The 20630-nt window shown below is 38.4% G+C and overlaps 1 protein-coding gene across 2 annotated transcripts in view; it reads left to right on the plus strand.

Annotated features, from left to right (window-relative positions):
• The window catches only part of Pits (Protein interacting with Ttk69 and Sin3A), a 275032-nt gene that overhangs the window by 52010 nt on the left and 202392 nt on the right, over positions 1-20630 (plus strand). The window contains exon 1 of one of the 2 annotated variants that reach the window (XR_011237684.1): positions 13182-13219. The exons of the other annotated variant lie outside the window; for it this stretch is intronic. The gene's annotated coding sequence lies outside the window, so the exon portion shown is untranslated. Of the gene's footprint in view, positions 1-13181; positions 13220-20630 lie in introns of those variants that run through there. 2 annotated transcript variants of the gene reach the window in all.

A 20630-nucleotide genomic window follows, 5' to 3' on the forward strand; every position in this document is an offset into this window, starting at 1 on the left:
GGAGATCGCCCGTGAACGGGCCCTCTTTTGTGGCATCGTGTCAAAACTTAAATTAAATTTTTAAGAAATGTGTTATTTTTTTACGATTATGTTTTATTACGACTTTTTTTCACTCTATTATTAAAAATATCCACAATTACAGTTAGAATCGTAGACATGCATTTATTTTGAAGAAGTATTACTTAAATATAACCTCAAAATCAGCAATATAAAAAATAAGATTTCTTTATAACCTGGGTGAATAAATAGAAATCGTTTGCAGAATATAAAGAGTTAATTATTTGTCTACAAAATAAAATTAAAAATATGGTGACATAACAATTATATTAGGGGGGGCCCAAAGCTCCTAAGAAAATGGGCAATCTCCTTTGGATAGCATCTTCTAGGCAAGCGCGCTCCATCTTAGGCTGCGTCATCACATGCCACCAGGTCTGATTGCAGCCAAGCGCTAGTCTATAAATAAATAAAAATAAGTTTAAATAATATATAAATAAATAAATAAATAAAAACTCAGTTAAAATTAGTGACCATAAAAAATATTTGCAAATTGGTCCAGAAACCTCGAAAAAATCGGTGGACATAGGTACTTTTTCCGTCCAGGAAACTCTGATATTTATATTTCGGCCCGGGGTCCTTGAAAATTTTAGATAGGTACTGAAGGAAAGGGACGGTCTCATATACATATTTGTATTTTTGACTCTAGTTTCCATGAAACACTGCTGCTGCGTACACGTGCCGAGAAATTATGTATTGAGACTAACCCCTACCATTCACGTTTTCAAACTCACATACGGCCAAACGATATGAATCAGCCACACATTCAGGTGGCAACGAACAGTTGGCTATAATAATACGTTCGAACGATGCGCTATCTGCAATTCAAAGCGAAACCGTCAATATGAATACGCCCAATACATAATACAGTCTCGCCCATTGATTCCGTTTATATTTGGTTTTAGCCAAAGATAACCTACCGTCAAGTCATTTTATCGAGATCGATGCTGTGTGGCATGGTACATTTTGGCGTGGCGAGGTCCAACTCGTATGCAGAAATTGAAGCTGGTATACGCGGACATAATTATTTTATTTTCAAACTACCCACCTACATTTGTTCATAATAGTATGTATAGTATGTATGTAAGTATAAGACTACAGAGGAATGTGCAGTGCTCAGACAAGCCGCCAAGCGCTTACGAGCACGAACAAACCAATATTGTATGTGTTTTTTCTGTTTGTGTGGAAAATAAATAAATAAATAAGTTGTATAGATTAGATATATCGCCAATGAAATGAACGAGAATTGCACGTGTTAGGCATCGCACTAAACTTCTGATTATGGCATTGTGATCATCATTATTCTTCTTCCTTGACGTTATCCGTGGGTCCGTTTTCCTCGAACAAAATTTTCACATTTACTGAACGCAGTATTTTCTGAATTTTTCTCGTGCACTTTGCCAGATCTGGCGCGAGCGGCAAAATGTAGAAAAGTGGACCCCACGTAGCTGGGAAAACGTTAAGTGGAAGAAGAAGAATTGTAAGCGAAATTTGCTTAAATTGCTGGTGTATGTTCAATTAAACGGATTATGTTCTTGAAATGTTATTTTTTCCAGCATAAAATGCCAGAATTTTTCTCAAACCACAGAATACGTCGAATCGACATCCAATCCATGTCGGTAACTGCAATCCTTTTAATTGGGTGAAAGAAGTTTTTGGGTTGGGATTTTGGCTGGAATGTGTTAGAAAAAGCAGGTTCAGCTAGAGCATCGAAAGATTCCGCCATTTCGCCCAAACAATTTAGATTAAACACTGTCACAGTTCATGACAGTTATGAGACTTGTAACACAACGTCGAGACATCATCTACACGCGACTAGGTATCTGATTTCACGTCACCCCTAGCCTAATATTTGACAGATTGTAGATTCAGGATCAAACTCAATCTGCTGCGCGATTGCGGTAGAATGACAGCTACAATTTCACGCTCGCAATCACCTCTGATTGGTTGACGCTCGCTGATTGTCTACAATGCATTGGTGCAACAAGAAATAGCACAAATTCAGCCAATCACAACATTTGAGACTGTAATAATGATTGATGCAAGTTTTACGAAATCGACCTACAGGATCAAACCGAGAGTTTCCGCACTCTAGTTTACTCTGACACTATCATAATAAATTTTGGACCAAATGGTCCGGTGTTATGGCAGAGGGGATAGTTGCGTTAAGCTTCTTAACTTCAAGGGGGAGAAGGCGGAGGTTGTTGTTTTAGCTGATACGGCTCCACGTGTACGGCGAATGTTATTATTTTTCACGAAACAAGGTCGCGCTCGCTTGCAACCTAATTACGGCGATAGACACAGCAGCGTCACTGATAACACATAAAAATGGCCGCCGCGTACAGAACAACCATAGATTAATTATTATTGGTCTCGCTCCGAGAACAACAAACATGTTGATCAAAAATAACTTTATTTATCTATAGGTATAATATTCGACCTTAAAAGTTAAAATTATTGCTTTACAATTTTTGACAAAGCTTGCATTGAATGAAAATAAAATTTACATGCTATAGTGCGCGACAGGTTGAGATGGCAATCGGGATATGAGGCGGGGAGACGCCCCGCACACCCGCACGCATGTCACCCGCGCTCGCCCGCATCGGGTTAGCGTGGGAGCTATGGGGGTGTGCGGGGCGTCCTCACCCCGATTGCCATCTCGAACTGTCGCGTCGCTTACAACTGTTTTATTAGCTTTTAAAAGTTCAATGGAAGTGTCAACTGTCAAGTATGGTGTCATGTCACAGTTTAGTTTTCACTTCTGTCGCCAGCCCCCAGTCCCTAGTCCCCAGTCCCCAGTCCAAACTGACTGGCAATATTTTTCATCATATTGATAATAGTAGGTAGGTACATGTACAAACAACTTTTATTAAATCTAAATATTATGTAACACTAACGATTCATTATAAACATCGGAATGGCTGCAACGTTGGGATCACGTCCACAGTAGGTACACTGCCTATATAGTATGTTACAGGTCGAGATGAAGCTACCTATACTACGCGACAGGTCGTGATGGCAATGGGGGGGGTCCACCCGCGCCTTCCCGCACTGGGTTAGCGCGTGGGCTTTGTGGGAGTGCGGAGCTTCCTCACCCCGATTGCCATCTGGACCTGTCGCGTAGTATAGGTAGGTTTATACCGTAGCCCGTAGGCAAAGTCAAAGTCAAATGATTTATTCAAAATAGGTAATAAATTACTCCTTTTGGTAGTCAGATGTCGGATTTGTAAGATATAGTGGTGATAATAATTACTACGCAAACTTAAACTAAAGCTACGAGGGTTCCAAACGCGCCCAGGTCTGAGAAGAGCCCACAACAAACTCAAAGGCGTCACAACAATAAAACTCCACGATGTAAATGTTAAGGTAAACATAACTGGAAATCGGAAACAATAATATCGCCTGCTGCGCCCGATCGAGGTCAAGCGGAGCGGAAACAAACCGACCGACGTCATTTTGGTAAGTCCTTCATACACAAGTTACCTATGAAAAAAATCTGCTAGGTAGTCATAAGTTTTCTTAATAAAAATACATATTATAATATACTAGCGGATACCCGGCGTGTGCTACTACGCTAAAAAACATTAAAAAAAACCTCTCAATCCATCTTCTCATTATTGCCATTCTAATGAAACCGGTTTGAGACACATTGGTCGGATGCAAATCGGATTGCAAGCCTATAACGGACACAGGTATTATAGGAACATTTGTTGAATTGGGTATTTTCCTACTTTTGAATTTGATAAATATTATTACTTTATTATAAACTAAGATAAAAATAATGACGTAGGTACGCTGAAAAAAAATATTAAAATCCAACAAAGATTTACAAAGTTACAGGCATTTTAATTTTGGAGTGGGAAGGTCTTCTATCCCTTTCTCGCAACACGAAAATATGTACGATTGATACTTTGCGGAAAAGTCCATGATACACAAGGAACAGCGTTCATTGTTGTAACTTGTAAGACTCTTGAAAGAAACCTTGTCTGTAATTTCGTACCTTGTGAAACTTTAATATAATATTATTAAAGCCAGATTTTACTGAACTAATAAATAATTATACTGTAACACAGATAATTTGCGCAGCGGAAATTTAATATTACCAACATTGAATTGTACCTATATTTAAGTACAAAAATATTGATAACAAGTTCGAGGTCACCTCTGAACCTGGCTGTTCATTCAATTTATTTCAAGAATCCACGTAAACGAACCGAGCAATCCAAAGCGATAAAGGCCAATACAAATAAACGAAGTAACGACGTAACAGCTAAGATACACCACGTACACACTGGCTTCGTACGTGATTGTGTTTATGACCAGTTCACATTTGTCCAGTAGCATTCCAATCCAGTGCTGTACTGCTACCGGCAAAGATTTGCCGCCAAGCGATTTAATGTTCAGACTCCTGATACGATGCCGCGTATTAACTGTCCAAGATAATGGACCTGGTGGAGTTCAAGAGAAACTGCCATACCATACATCCCGCAGATTAGTCACCTAGTAAGATTGGAGATAAGGGATGCCATGTCACTTCACCTGCCATGTGCCAATCCGCACCTGACCAGCGGTCTAGACTATGGCCAAATCCTTCTCATTATGAGAGGAGACCCGTGCTCAATAGTGCGCTGGCCTCAGACGATGGTCAGTTGTATCATAAAAACACGGTTAGTTTTTTTCTTGTTCTCTCATCTTAGTAGAACTGCCACTTTATTTATAAGTGCCTTTGAATCAAGCCTAGAAAAAGTTTTTTTTTTGTATCCCTGGAGGGTGACAAAAATAGTCAAGATACCAAATCCAGAGTCATAGAGCCAAATCAGTGCGCAGTGCACAACCCATTTAAGCCTCTTCGAATTCAGTGATCTATAAAAAACTTGACTGAAATAATGACGATACTTTCAGTCCAGCGCTGAAATTACTTACTGAATCTAACAACTGGAGTAATATAAACCGGCCATAAGATACACCACGCATCTGGCTTCGGACGTGATTGTGTTGTTGTATCCCGCGGTCATGCTAGAGTTGTGTGAGCGCTCGTTAATTATGTAAATGAGAAAAGAGCTAATTGCGTCATATACCTATCTAGGTACTAGTTGTAGGTACGTAATTATACTCGACGTCCAAACTCAACGAAAACTAGCCAACTCATCATAAACCCATTGCCACGAAGTCTCAATTCTGAACACGGGTCTCTAAGGGTGAGATCTATAAAGCGCACTCTGACTTTGCTTAGACTTAAGACGAAGAGTTAAAACGCGACAGAGCTATATCTCGCACATAAATCTGTCTCCTTTTAACTCAATCTTAAGTCTGAGCAGAGTCAAAGTGCGCTCTATAGATCCCAATTACGAAGCGGCAGATTTCACTTACCTTTGAAGGTTTCTTTCACCGTTAAAGCAAGTAATATTTGATTGTTTAAAACACACATAACTCCGAAAGTTAGAGGTGCGAGCCCGGGATCGAACCCTGACGTCGATTTGGAGGCAGATGTCTTAGCCGCTAAACTAAGCTATGCAGTGGTAGATGCATTTGACGATTCAAAAGTAATTGTAAAAGTTTAATTGAATAAAAAATATTTTTTATTTATATATTTATTTAAAAACAATCACGGCTTAACAGGATATGTACCACATATACCAATGTTGAAATTATTATACTCATAAAGTTTTCTAAGAAAAATATTCGGTAATAGTGGTCACGCTGGTCGTAAAATTTAATGCCAATTTTATTCAGGATAATTATACACTTTAAAAAGTCACCGGTTTTTACAAAACACATTTTGCAGCTGTTTATATGATGATGTGGTTGTTTTGTAAAGGAAAATATAGTGTTTCTGGGAAATCTGTGAATTAAATTATTTCAAACATCATTCAAATTTTTTGAATGACAACAAAATATTACAGTACAATTACTACTAAAAGCTTAAACTTTGATTACAGTCATGCATGAAACAGTCTGAAGTCAGGACCAAATCTAGTAGAAATTCTCTTTGCGTTTGATCTGGCACAGAATATACTCGTAAGAAAAGAAAAAATATGGATTTATTTGTTGTATGGTGTCACAGAAAAAACCAAAAATGTAACATTTTCATCTGTGACACCACCCCTAGGGTGTACAACTCAGGATAATGTCTTACATCATACGCGTCAACACGCATAAAATGCGGACGCTGATTTTCAGCTATCGTCCCTTATATTTCAAAACGAGACTTTGAACAGCAATTATTATTCTTTCCACTTGCAGAATTCCGCTACGCTTTTTACCAGAGATGTGCGATATAGAAGCTAGCAGTAACATTTATTGCATCTTCCTGTTTTGTTCACTAGATTAAAGGAGTTTTTGCAGTGTGTACTGTGCATCTAGCGGTGAGGTTAAAACTACGAAACTATGTGTCTATTTCCACCAAAGCTAAGCAGTGCTAATGCTATGAAGATGCGCTTTGCGCGAAGTAGCTATGCCGGGGCCAGGAAGATGCACGACGCAAGCTAAAGTACGCTTAGTCATTGGTTGAGCTCCATACGTCCTATAGCTCCAAAACTCACGCATCTCATATCCCTAGCTCGCATCCTTAGCTTTTCCTTCGCTTTAATCTACACTAATATTATAAAGAGGAAAACTTTGTTTGTTTGTTTGTTTGTTTGTTTGTACTGAATAGGCTCAAAAACTACTGGACCGATTTTAAAAATTCTTTCACCATTCGAAAGCTACATTATCCACGAGTAACATAGGCTATATTTTATTTTGGAAAAAAATAGGGTTCCGTAAGATATTTGGGTTTTTCGGACACAAGGTGTAAAAAATCAACCAGAAAAGTTACTTATTTGCGTACGCTGCCTAAACTATAAAAGATAGAACCATAAAATGTTCTAATTAATTGTAGATCTTATAAATATCTACAAAAAAGTCCGCGACACACTATACCCATCTATGTCGAGTGAGGCACAGCAACCATTTTTTTATTTAAAAATTTTGATATTTTTTTTGGACTACATTTAAACGCGTTTATTTTACTCATGCTATTAATCCTTATCAAAATAAATGATTTCATCACTAAGAACAGTTTATGGAGATAATATTTGGTCTTTGAATGATTAAAATTGGACGTTTGGTTTTGAAGTTATGGCGAAATTAAAATATTACGATTTCTGCTGCACGGCCCGTTGTATTATATATAAAGAGGTAATGTCGTTAAGTTTGTTTGTAGGGGGTAATCTTTAGAACTACTGAACCGATTTTAAAAATTCGTTCACCAGTAGAAAGCTACATTATTCCTGAGTGACATAGGCTATACGGGATCTTTAAAAACCTAAATCTACGCGGGCGAAGCCGCGGGGATCAGCTAGTATATATTAAACTTAGTTTCGTTGAACCTACAGACCACCACCTATAGACGCCTAATAGCCGGACACTCCCGATCGCCAGGCGTAGGCAGTTGCTTAGCATAAAAGTAGGCCCACGCCCGTTTGGTACCCTCATTCCGCACATTGACTTCATTACGTGACTTTTGAGTCCGCGAATCACAACATAGCATTCTCCCCTGTCCCTCGCCAACATTTTACGATTTTGTTTTCATGCAAGACCTTGTATATGGGTACTCTTGAGGTTGAATTCTCTGTGGTTGAACCCCTTTCCATTAACTCTAAGATAATGCTATGAAAATCAAGCGATCCTATTGGTGAGTTTGACGCACATTCGTAGCTTAGCTACGCTACGTGGCACATCTATGGTGGAAAGGCAAATTTAGATCCGATTCTTCAAGCTCCACATACGTATCACAAGTGTTCCGTTTGATTAATTAATCAAACTCGTTAGCAGCGCTGAGTCAGTTGACCTTGCTCACACAAGTGCTCACTGTACCGAGTTAATTAACGTTCTATTTCAACCATATTTCTTGCTTCGTGCGTCACATCCTATGTTTATTCATCATCTTATCGACCTTAACTTGACTATTGCTTATAATTTATACGATAAAAATTGACATGAATGACTTTGACTCAGGTCACGTTTATAAATAAAGAAATCCTAAAATCGTCACTCAAGTTACATAACACTCTTAGACTGATGATGCTCTCTGCAAAATCTGAAATTATCTACTCTCATATTTATTAGATAGACAAGGCCTGTTACCTTCTATGCTGTCAAGCAAACTTCATTGGATATACATGGTTTGAAAAATTGATAGACGTTGGGGTCCCAAGATGACCTCGCACCGGAAAGCGCAGCCTTGGAATCCCTCCCTCACTAGATGTACAGACGGTATCAAACAAGTCGCTAGATTCAGACGGCGCAAGGCAGGGGCCGCAACTTCTGGGGGCTTTGTTGTTAGGGCACTTGTCGTGCCGTAACACAAAGCCCCAAGTACTGATTTTGTAATAATGTTGTCTCTGCTCTACATAGCCCATTAAACTGTTTTCTAAACTACGTGATCGTAGTCAGTGCGCCAAAAATTGCTTCTTGGAACACCATCGAATATTGGGTAAGACCTCTATGCCCGACAGATCCTCAATGTCAAAAACTGTTGGAAACGAATTTGTTTATAATGCATCCAAACTAAGATTAGGAACGGATTCCTGCCATAGTGACGTCTTGGCTGAAAAAATTTGATTCAATAAATTTATTTAATAGGTTTTATAGTACTAAGACTTAGATAAATAATTCAATTCAAATTTCTTTATTGCGAATATGAGTAAACAGTGCAGATATTACAAAACAAAAAGGTACAGCCAAGTTCTGGCTATTAGCATGCAATATGTTATGATATACCTAACAACGTGTACATAGTTTTGATAAAATTAGTCACATAAAAAAAATACAAATTTAAATAATAATATTACAAATGTCAAAAATTAAAATAAAACTAAAATTTATCTGCAAGGTAATGATTAATCGAAATAATGCAAAAAGAAAAAGTAAAAGAAAAGAATTTTCCTTGCAAGCCGTAAGTTTCCCGTGACAATCGACAAATTTATTCTTACTTTATACTTTCATCGTTATGTAGTCTCCTCAACCTAGACTTGTACATACTCTATGCTTCTCAATTTATAATTCCTTTATCAAACAATTAGGTTGAAGTAAAGATACATGCAAGAGATTTATAAGGTTGCCTGATTAAATTTTTGAACAGCAGATATCACGCCATCGCCACATAAATGCTACTGGTTCGTGAGCATGAAATGTCATGGCTTAACCCGGCCCTATAGACTACAGTGTACGCTGTATAGGCCAGGTATTAGGTCACCTCAAATGTCAAGTCTCAAGACTATTACGCCTGAGAATAATTTATCATTCAAGTATCGTTTTCGTTTCGGAAAGTCTACCTATTATTTATTAGCTAAATTATTTGACTTTTATAAATAGTTTTGCAATTGAAGATATGAATAATGTGTTATTAATAATACTTACAGCAATACAGCAACCGCCGAGTTTCTTCCTGGTTCTTCTCGGTAGGAAAGGCATTCCGAACCATAGACTATTCGAAAGTACTTGTAAAAGTTTATTTGAATAAAAAAGATTTTTATTTTATTTTATTTTATTTTACTTATTCTCTGCTTTTAGGTGTATTTTAGTACGTAATAATTCTATGGCTTTTGGTGAAATTGTGTCAATTTATTTCGAAACATTTTCAAGCCAACCTTTAATTTCGATCACTTGTATGATTGCAAGCAATTAAGTGACATTATGTTTTCCTTGTCCATTCTGTATATTTTACGAGCTGTTCCCCGTGACTCTGCTCTGTGTGTTTTTTCGTGACAGTAACTTTTCCTCGGTAAAAAAATACTCTGTGTCCGTCTTCAGAATTGCTAGCTCTATTTGTGCTGTTAAAGCCTGTTAAGATCGGTTGTTACCTTACCTTACCTTAAAAAGGTAACAAACAGACGTACAGACACAATTCTTAAATAGGCGTGGTTTGGAATAAAAATATTTATTTCAAGACATAGCAGGGATCAGGAATGTGAGCTAAGTAGTGGGGACAACCAAGCCAATGTTTTCCAAATTTCATTTAATATTTCAAGGCATACTCTACAAAAAATATATTGTTGAAGCTAGGAAATGAGTTTTGGCAATTTATCGTAGCATGAACTGGCACGAACACATTCAAAGGCCTAAGTTCATCGCGTTCGTACGTGACTAGTGAGTACTGACTACCCGGTGCTTAGGAGCTGTGGTCATGCTAGATTCCACACGAAATGTCACGGCTGGAAATAATACTCTGCCGTCTTACGGAGCCGTCTTCTTGGATTTCCTTCACGTTCATAATATAACGGTGGTTTCTCACCGCTCTGGATATCACAAGCCTTCAATTCGCTTTTGTAAACTTTTTACTAGTTTCATTTATTTGATGTTATTCTGTCGAAAATGGTTACTGATTTTTCAGCTACTTTCAGTTCCAACTCTCCGATTTAGTTAATTTGGCAGACTCGTGTAGTTAATAAAGATGACATGACAATTATTAAACGTCTCTATTTGAATTTGGAACTATTTTTCCCATTAGGAAATGGCATAGATAGGAATAAGGATAGGTGCAGTTTCCTACTTTACGGCGATTACGTACTGCACTTCCGTCGTCCGAGTTCTAGCCGTCATCCGTGAGAATACCAGCGATTATCTACGACATAATATGTCATAAGCTCCCATACAAAACAAAAAGGAACGTATTTTCGCGGACTCAGATCGGATGAGTGCGTAACCGCTGTTAGTCTGTTTGCAACAAAGGACCTGTTGGTAAAAACAAGAGTCCGTCTCAAGATTGGGAAGCGAAGCGAAACGGCTCGTGCTATTTAATGCCGTGAGAAGACACCATAAGCTGTCTGGATTTTTATTGGCGAAGTGTTTAGCCATTCCACGAATTTCCCTACAAAACATGTCAAGATCGATTGTCGTTTAGTAAACGAGTTGTTCAACCGACTTAATATTTTAAGGTTAATCGAGGTTATTGAAGGTATTCATCTGAAAGCAACTTGGAAAATTAACTTACCTGACTTACCTTTATTTCTAAGAAGCATTACCTGCTGGTGTAGGCCACTATAAGTCGTCTCAGAATATTTGTGACTGATATTTACTCTTCCTCATTGGACCACTGTGGCTTTAACCCTTCTCACTCTGAGAGGAGACCTGTGCGCGGTAGTGGGCAGGTAATAGGTTGATCATGATGATGATGATGATGATGATTTCCTCTTCTCCTTGGAGCCGTTTTGCATTGTTGGCACGTCATATTGCCTGCACAGTCGTTTTACTGCAAAAGCAAGCTGATTGTGTGGGCAACTACAGTTCATATCTTGATTCTGTTTTTTTTTCTCTTCCCCTCAAAGCCATTTTTGCATTATCGACAAGTCATACGGCTGCATAGTGCAATATTTTACTGCAGAAGCACGCTTGTAGGAAGGATATTATCCAAATAGGAAGCAATTTTTTTGAGTAAAGTATAACTACTATGTTTTGAGTTGGCATTTAATCAGTAAGCAAATCATCAATCAATTTGCGAGATCTGGACGCTTTCCACAATATCGCGTGCCACCGTCGCCTGATCGCTCAACTTATCTCCTCCATTCGCGTGCAACTCCTTGCTCTTCACACCATCTACCGCCCCGCGTGTAATGAAAGATAATGACTACCCTGTATCCGCCACAATCTTAACAACTGGGGATAGCTTACAGCTTACAGGCGCGCAACACGACATCTGACTGTTATTCCTGACGTTTATTCGACTCAAACACGTTATATTTATTACCCCTCTATATTTTGATGGCTTGGATCTAGTTGCTTAATTTCATGTCTGTTTCGGTATTGGTGCAAGTATGGATTAAATGACGACGACATAATGACAAGGTCCATGCCATAAGAAAGATGAGACATGGTCTGCCCGCTGGCACTTCAGCTTGCTAATTTTGCTTGCTTTGTCACCTATAACATGAAGTCTGAAGTCGGACGCAAAACACTAGTAACTTGGTCGCTCCTGATCAAAAGATACGAAATATACGTGTCAACTACCCGTGATGGCGTGTATGCATGCACTGTTTCACGGTAGCTCTCGGGATGCTAATGGCGGGGTGTCGTGTGTCACGCGACTCACGTCACCCGCCACCGCTATTAGTGGGAGAGTTTAGTGATTGTGATCATGTGCATTAGTTCACTGCTGGACATAGACCTTTTCAGGAGCGCGCCACTTAATACGGTCCTCCGCCTTTCTTATCCACCCGCTTATGGTTCTGCAATTGGCATGGTCTGCCCACTGGCACTTCAGCTTGCTAATTTTGCTTGCTTTATCATTATCACCTGTAACATAAAGTCTGAAGTCGGACGCAAATCGCTCGTAACTTGGTCAGCTCCCGATCAAACGATACGAAATATAGGTGTCAACTACCCGTGATGGCGTGTATGCATGCACTGTTTCACGGTAGCTCTCGGGATGCTAATGGCGGGGTGTCGTGTGTCACGCGACTCACGCCACACGCCACCGCTATTAGTGGGAGAGTCTAGTGATTGTACTCACGTGATCGTGTAGTCGAGTGCGCAGGTACGGTTGGAAACTTCACATACATTTGATTGATACGTTCAGATTATGTTCAGTGAATTGCATGTTCGGATTTCGGAAGCATTCCGTAATCATGAATGTTGCAGCTACTCCGGGCATTCGTCCGTGCTCGTGGGTGCTGAGCTAAAATAAAACCAGTCAAGTGTGAGTCGGCCTCGCACACGAAGGGTTCCGACCATAAGATTATACTATTTCCTTTTTTTCTGCATGGCGGCCAATTTAAAAATTTTATTATTTTTTGTTATAGCGGCAATAGAAATCACACTGAAAATTTCAACTCTCTGTCTCTATCATATACCGTAATCAGTTACGGTTCATGAAAGACAGCCCGCTGACACACGAAAGGACAGTGGAGGCTTAGTAATAGGGTCTCGTTGGGAGGGTTCCTTCGGGTACGGAATCCTAACAATATCTGCGTAAATTTTAAGATTACGTAAATAAATGGGAAAAATCCGTTAGCATATTCAACAGAGTTCATTGTTGTACCTGTGTATATTGTTGTACTTACCAACACCTAGGTATATGTATATTGTTAGTGAGACGCTGTGAGTAATGAACACGCCCTCCTTTGTTCCAGGTAACCCGGGGGAAGTGCTTTGTTTGAATTTCGATGCTTTGCCGGTGCGACGTCCTGTATGTACCACGACGTACCACATATGTACCACGAAGTAGTACGTATGTACCAAGTACCAACGATTTGTCTCATGAGCTTTTTAAGATGCTATAGATAAAAAGTTTTCTTGATGTTCGATTAAATATCACTTCCGAAAAATATTGTGAGGAAAGGAGGAAGGAATTGTGTGTGAAAGGAGGAAAAATCATAGTAGCTATTGCATCGAAAATATATGTTTTATTTTTACTAGGTGCTAGCGACTTCGTCCGCGTGGTTTGAGGTTTTTAAAAATCCCGTGGGAACTCTTTGATTCTCCGGGATAAAAAGTATCCTATGGTCACTCTGCAGGTCTTTAACTATACCCATGCAAAAAATCACTTCGATCCGTTGCTCCGTTGCGACGCGATTGAAGGACAAACCAACAAAGACAAACCAATAAACCAACAAACAAACCACTTTCGCATTTATAATAAGAGTAGTGAATACTTATTGCTATTTTGAAGCTATTTTGCTTTTCGGGACTTTTTGTATATCTAATTCTTGTGTTATCTTGACAATCACCACGGTGACTAGATAATATGGCTGACTAAATTATTGTTTGATACCGACTCGATTAGATAAACGTATATATTTAGTTCAGTTGATAATATTATTTAAAAATAAATATTTTATCTGTCTCATAATTTACGTACCTACCTGCAGTGAAATCGAATTTTGTTCTTTCATTTTATGCATAACTCACTGTAGGTAGTAAGGATTTCATACAATAACATAATAAAAAGAATACCCGGCTGAGTTTGTTGTGGGCTCTTCTCAGACCTGGGCGCGTTTGGAACCCTAGTAGCTTTAGTTTTAAGTTTGCGTAATAATTATCACCATCACCACCATATATCTTAGAAATCCAACATCTGACCATCAAAATGAGTTATTAATTACCTATTTTGAATAAATCATTTGACTTTTACTTTGACTTTACATTTATGAATAGGCATTGTGTAAGCTTTATTACTTTATTAGATGATGCCCGCGACTTCGTCCGCGTGGATTTAGGTTTTTCATAAATCCCGTGGAAACTGATTTTCCGGGATAAAAAGTCGCCTACGTCAATTTCCGGCATGCAAACTACCTCTGTACCATATTAAATGTAAATCTGTTAAACGGATCGGTTAATCGGTTTAAGAATTCCGTGGGATTTTTTTGATAAAAAATATCCTATGTCCCGGGATTATACCCGGGATGTAAGCTAAATCTGTACCAAATTTCGTCAAAATCGGTTAAACTGTTGGACCGTGAAAAGCTAGCAGACAGACAGACAAGACAGCAAAGTCTTGTCGACTCCAATGTCGTGTAACGTAACGTCTTCGTGATATCGTGACGTCAGCATAACGTCACGTCCTAGGACCCGTCACTTTTAGTTAGAATAACTCTTCTATTCAGTAATTTATTGAAAAGGTGGAACTACTTCATAAACTAGAAACACAATCAACATAAATAGAACACAAGAATATCACAAGAGTGAATAGGCATCTTCTAGGTAAACGCGTCCCATCTTAGGCCACATCGTCACTTTCCATCAGCATCAGGTGTGATTATTGTCCAAGCGTTTGCCTATAATTAATTTAAATAAACTGTTAGTGCGAGTTGCGACTCCAATGTCGTGTAGCGTAACATCTTCGTGATTCCGCAGCATAACGTCACGTCCTAGGACGGAGGACCCGTCACGTTTCGTTTCGCGTCGCCAAAAGCAGATGCCGTATTGCCGAAACTGGTCTGCAGAAGGTCATCTTAACTGCTATTATTATCAGCTCCGTGTTTTGTATTCACGTTTCCCGTTTAAGCATCGCAAAAAAGATCAGTATTTATTATATGAGTGGGTATCTTTATAGCTGATATGTTCACCTTTGCCTATTTCATTATTTTGTTTTGCCTTCTTGAATATCAATTCAAGGATACTAATTTTGTAGAAGCTTTTTGTAACTGGATCTATCTTTATAATATATAAAAGAGAAAATAATTGACTTACATATACGACATACGTACTAACTACTAAGGTCTAGAAACAGGTTTTCTCTTTAACAAAACCTTCACTAATTAGTTGTGGATTCTTAAAAAATCGAAATCCTCACGGATGGAATCGCGACAAATACCTACCTAGAGTTTATGAATATGAATTGATTTGAGTACCTACTGACTTTTGTTCTTTGTGAGTTCGGTGTTTAATTTTAAATTACACTTTATGCTGTAGGTAGTCTTTTTTAAGATTATTTTTAAGTCTATATAGTAAAATATTCTTCTTCTTTTCCTTTATTTTTTGGCTTGTTTTTAGGTGTATAACGAATACGTCATAGTGAAGATATAAAACGAGTATAATTAATATGTCTTGAGTACACTTAAAATTAGTGTTGTCATGTTATAAATCTTCCACATAATTGAATTTAAAATAAGTACAATTAAAATGAAGTGATATAATTTTATCATAAAGCTGCGTAAATACAACCAAAAATTTTCAAAATTATTTTAATGAGCTTAATTTAAATGCAGCTCATATAAAATTAAATAAAACCTGTTTTAGAATGTACAAGTAAAGCCCTTTTGTATCATTACCCAATTGATATAGTAAACTAACTTATTAAAAAAAACGAAAAAAAATCACGTTTGTTGTATGGGAGCCCCCTTAGATATTTATTTTATTCTGTTTTAGTACCTATTTGTTGTTAAGCGGCAACAGAAATACAACATCTGTGAAAATTTCAACTGTCTAACTGTCACGGTCCATGAGCAGACGGACAGACAGACGGACAGCGGAGTCGTAATAGAGTGTTTTAACCTTTGGGTACGGAACCCTAAAAATATCTCGCTATATTACATAAATTATTATTGGCAATGCGAATAACGTAAAACTCGTATTTATTATACACACAGCCCTGCGATAAACAAGTTTCCGATATAGGCACGATATAGGCATACAACATACAACGATACCGGTCTTCGGAATTCGCACTCCACGTTCAACTAATCTATATCGAGACATGTTTTTGTATGGAAACATTTAAGATATATCGAGATATATATTATTATTATTATTATATATTACATAAGTGGATCGAAAAGGCCATAGGAAAAAACCTATACCTAAATCATGGCAAGTTTTGCGGAGAAGTTATGAATGCCATGGTATTATGTAGTATTTATTAAAGTAAGAAAACACAGATAAGGGAAGTAAGTGACTTATATTATGTGGAATAAAATGAAAATGAAATAGTATATTTGTATAACTGTCGTGAACATGTGGCCGTACGTTGATATGACAGTCAGTCAGTTTCTTTTTGTAATGTACCTATACACGAGTATATGTATATATCCATACTAATTATAAATGTTAAATTGTGTCTGTCTGTCTGTTAGCTTTTCACGGCTCAAACAGTTTAACCAATTTTGACGAAATTTGGTACACAGTTAGCTTACATCCCGGAGAAGGCATAGGCTACTCTATCAGGGAAAATCAAAGAGTCCCTACGGGATTCCTAAATACTTACCCATCCATGTAACTGATGTACATGAAATTTAGTACAGAGGTAGCTTGCGTCCCGGAAATTGACTAAAACAACCTTTTTTTCTTCTGGAAAATCAAAGAGTTCCCACGGGATTTTTAAAAATCTAAGTCCACGCGAAGTCGCGGGCATCCTCTAGTGTTTAATATGTTCATAGCTAAAGCGTCTAGCAGGATTTAGTTCATTACGCTTGTGGTCGATACGCCATACAGTATTAATTATTAATTTATGAAAATCAAATTCAATTAGGCGTTGAAGCCCCGTGCAAGAGACCGGTCGTTGGCTCACAAGAACACTGGTGAGAAAGTGGCGAGTGGTGATGGATCCGTGCCCCGTGGTGGGAATGTTCCCACGGGCGGCGAACTGGCACGACCTGTACTCGGAGCTGGGTTTTTGCTTCGCGCCGCCAACGATGATGAAATTATTTGTATCTACGAGTATACCTACTTTGTTGTACACAAAACATGAGATAAACAAGACAAAAAACAAAGAAGCTAAAAACAAAAACATTTTTTTAAAGAATATTAGCCAAGTTTATCATGCTGATTAACACCCCCGACTGCCATATCTATCTGTCGCGGACTATAGGTGGACAGACAACATCAAATGAATCGCAGGGAGCCGCTGGATTCAGATTTTAAAAAGGTGGATGGATGGATTTCGTGAAAGAAGATATGCGTGTAAAAGGGGTGGATAATAATTATGTGGAAGAAGAAGGCATGTTGTGCCGACCCCACGTAGCGTGGAATAATGTAAGGCAGAAGAAGAAGATACCTCTGTACAATGGTACTTATCTGGTGTATGAATATTAACAGTTTCCCAAAATAGTTTCATGACACGCATAGATCCTATAAATACTATGACTCGTCGTACAGATCGTTGTAGTTTCTACTTATTTATCTTTTCCGAATAGCATGCCCTGTCGATATGATAGTACCTACGCCTACGAGTTGATAACAGAGGCCTGTCTAGTATTTTTTATAAATATTCAAAGGAGTACCTACACATTTACTGACTCTATCATGTTTACCCATTTTATTATCACTTGTGATTTGACCTTCTAAATATCAAATGTTGTCACATGACAGAAATTTAGAAATTTAAATATCAATAAATATATTTAACAATTATGTAGATTGATTTACATAAATTATCCAACAGGATTATTTTGTTTTTGCACTTGACAATTTCGTTTGTTTTGTTAAGGATCTTTGCAAATCTATCTTTTAGATAAGTTACTAGACAACACGTTATTATTGTTTGTCAAAGGTATGATCTTTTTGTTAAATAACATAAACGTTGCATTGCTAAGTACCTTAGGTATATTTCCCGCTAATTGATAAGGCGCGTGGCCGCTATTTTAGTGACGTCAGCACTGGACTAAAGTTTCGAGCTGATGGTATATTTTTATTTCGGCCGACGTCAAAATGGCGTCATTTCGATGTTAATGAGACATGGTTACAGCGCAATAGCAATTTGCGGGACTTATATCTTTAGATGATAGATTGATTTACAGATCTTCAGTTAAGTGCGTTTCTTCGAATAGTAAGAATTTATTCGCATAGTATTTTCTTAGAGCCTTTTAAATCGCAACTCAGCACATAAAATTCTCCCAGCAAAAGATGTTGGGAAAGATCGTTCCACTGAATAACTTTTGTGCTGACTGGTGTAGTAATCGCCGGGTCCGTTTCGGCATTTAATTGGAGTAAGATTTCCACGCGGCTCGCTGCGCACAATGGCTCGGGAAATGTTTAGCATTTGAGACAATTGAACGCACGCAACCGACGACGTGCACGTGAGAATTCCTCTATTATTATAATCTCTATGTTTCATTGAAGTGAAATTGAGTAGTTGGTGGTAGGAGTGGAATTCTGTCTTGTGTTTTTTTTATTTTTTCTACCTTTTTTGCGCCCATAATATGGCATAATTAACAAGTAATGTGCCTTTTTTTCTTAATATGCACAGTCTAATAAACTATCCTTTAAGTAAAATATGAGACACTAAAGTATCAAGACTCTATCAAACTTTTGTCTTCTCAATCTATGGAACTGAGATCGAGGGCGTGGACGATCTGAGCGGCAAAGAGGAAGAAAACCGACTCTTTTGAGATGTGGTGTTGTGGTTTTTTTTTTAATAAAGATAGCGAGCAAACAGGCAGGCGGGTCACCTGATGTTAAGTGATTGTCGCCGCCCATGAACATTTGCAGCACCAGAGGAACTGCCGATGCGTTGCCGGCCTTCCAGAAATTTGTTGGTCCGCCCCTTGAATAACCCCATGTTGTAATTTAGTGAGAACACCGCCAATGGGAGTTGATTCCACAGTTTGCATCTGCGTAGAAAGAAGGATCTGGCACAACGGACGATCAAAGTGCACCAGACACGCAGGTCAGGTTGTATGCTGCGGAAACTAAGAGAACAAACAAAATCATGGAGCAACTTCGTATTAGCACTATTGATAGTTTATTGGTCTCCGCTACGCCCAATAACTTGGACTTGGACATAGTTGTGGGCAGGGCTTGGGCAAGGTATAGTCAAAGTCAAAGTCAAATTATTTATTCAGAATAGGTAACATGTTACGCTTAGGCACTGGTGGTCAAAATTGTTAATTTGTAAGATGATATAGTGGTAATAATTAATTACGTACTTAAAACTAAAGCTACGAGGGTATAGTAGGTGAATATACTACACTGTCTATCACTTAACTGCTGGTTTGAATAAATAAAATCACGTACTGGTATCACTCTTACAACTGCAATACAACCGAAGATAGGGGATGAAGACGATTACAAACAACGCCACAAAAGCACTGCTGTGCAGACACGACTTTCAGACATGTAAAAGAATGCGACCAAGAAGAAGAAACTTCCACTATCTTAAAGAGTGCATGCGTATTTATGGTCCTTCGAACCGTATCTTAATGACAAATGACAATCATTTATGACGACAGACGATAGGTTTTATTGCAGTTTTGCCACAGTCCCTGTTGTGACTGAAGGATGGCCTATTGTCTGACTGATATTTGCAGGACAAAATATAAATATGTTCTCTGATGTATCACTCATTCGACACAAGGATGAGACCTATAGGCCGTAGGTAGGTAGGTACTTTGATTTTGCTCAGACTTAAGACACAGTTAAAACAAGACAGCGTTATACCGCTGATATAAATCTCGTTTTAATACATAGGTACATCATAGAAGTCTTTGGTTTTAATTTTTTTTAAGAATATTAGCCATGCTAATCTAAGTTTAAGCACTCTATAGATCTCAGCCTGATAGACGAAATTTATTGATGCAGAACCTAGCGTGTTATGGACGGCTAGCGTCAAGTCGCCATTCAAAGCCCGTCACTTACCTATAGAATAGGTACGTATGCAGTTGTATGTTATGTTTATGATAAACGAAACGCAAGGGAAGCTAGTATTCGTATTTCGTACAGTTGTAATTATGCAACGCGCGTCGCGGACGAGCGCCGCGTCGACACGTTCGAGAATCAAATTTAAATGTCAAGGTGAAGGCGGCGCGAAAGGAAACGCACGGTGACGTCAGCGGCGGCCATCTTGGACAACGACAGTTCTGTACAGCCGCGTGTGCCGATCTCTAGTTTTATTTAGGACAGTAGACAATCAATGCGAATCTCCATTCATTGTTCGCGTGCTAAATATAAATGTCACGACGTTGTTTTACCACAGGAATGCTAGATTATTTGAACGAGGTAATCCATTTGACATAAAACACATTGTTGTTGGGTAAAAGAATTTCCTCGGTTCGGGAACTCATTTTTTTAACCGAAACTCGAAAAAAAATTCAGTTCGACCTGTATAAATGTATACCTAGGTACTACCTATACCGCGATTTTCTCGCTTCTGGCTTGATCGATTT

Source organism: Maniola hyperantus, chromosome 16 (genome assembly GCF_902806685.2).
Source record: "Maniola hyperantus chromosome 16, iAphHyp1.2, whole genome shotgun sequence".
In the NCBI taxonomy this organism is placed as follows: Eukaryota; Metazoa; Arthropoda; class Insecta; order Lepidoptera; family Nymphalidae; genus Maniola; species Maniola hyperantus.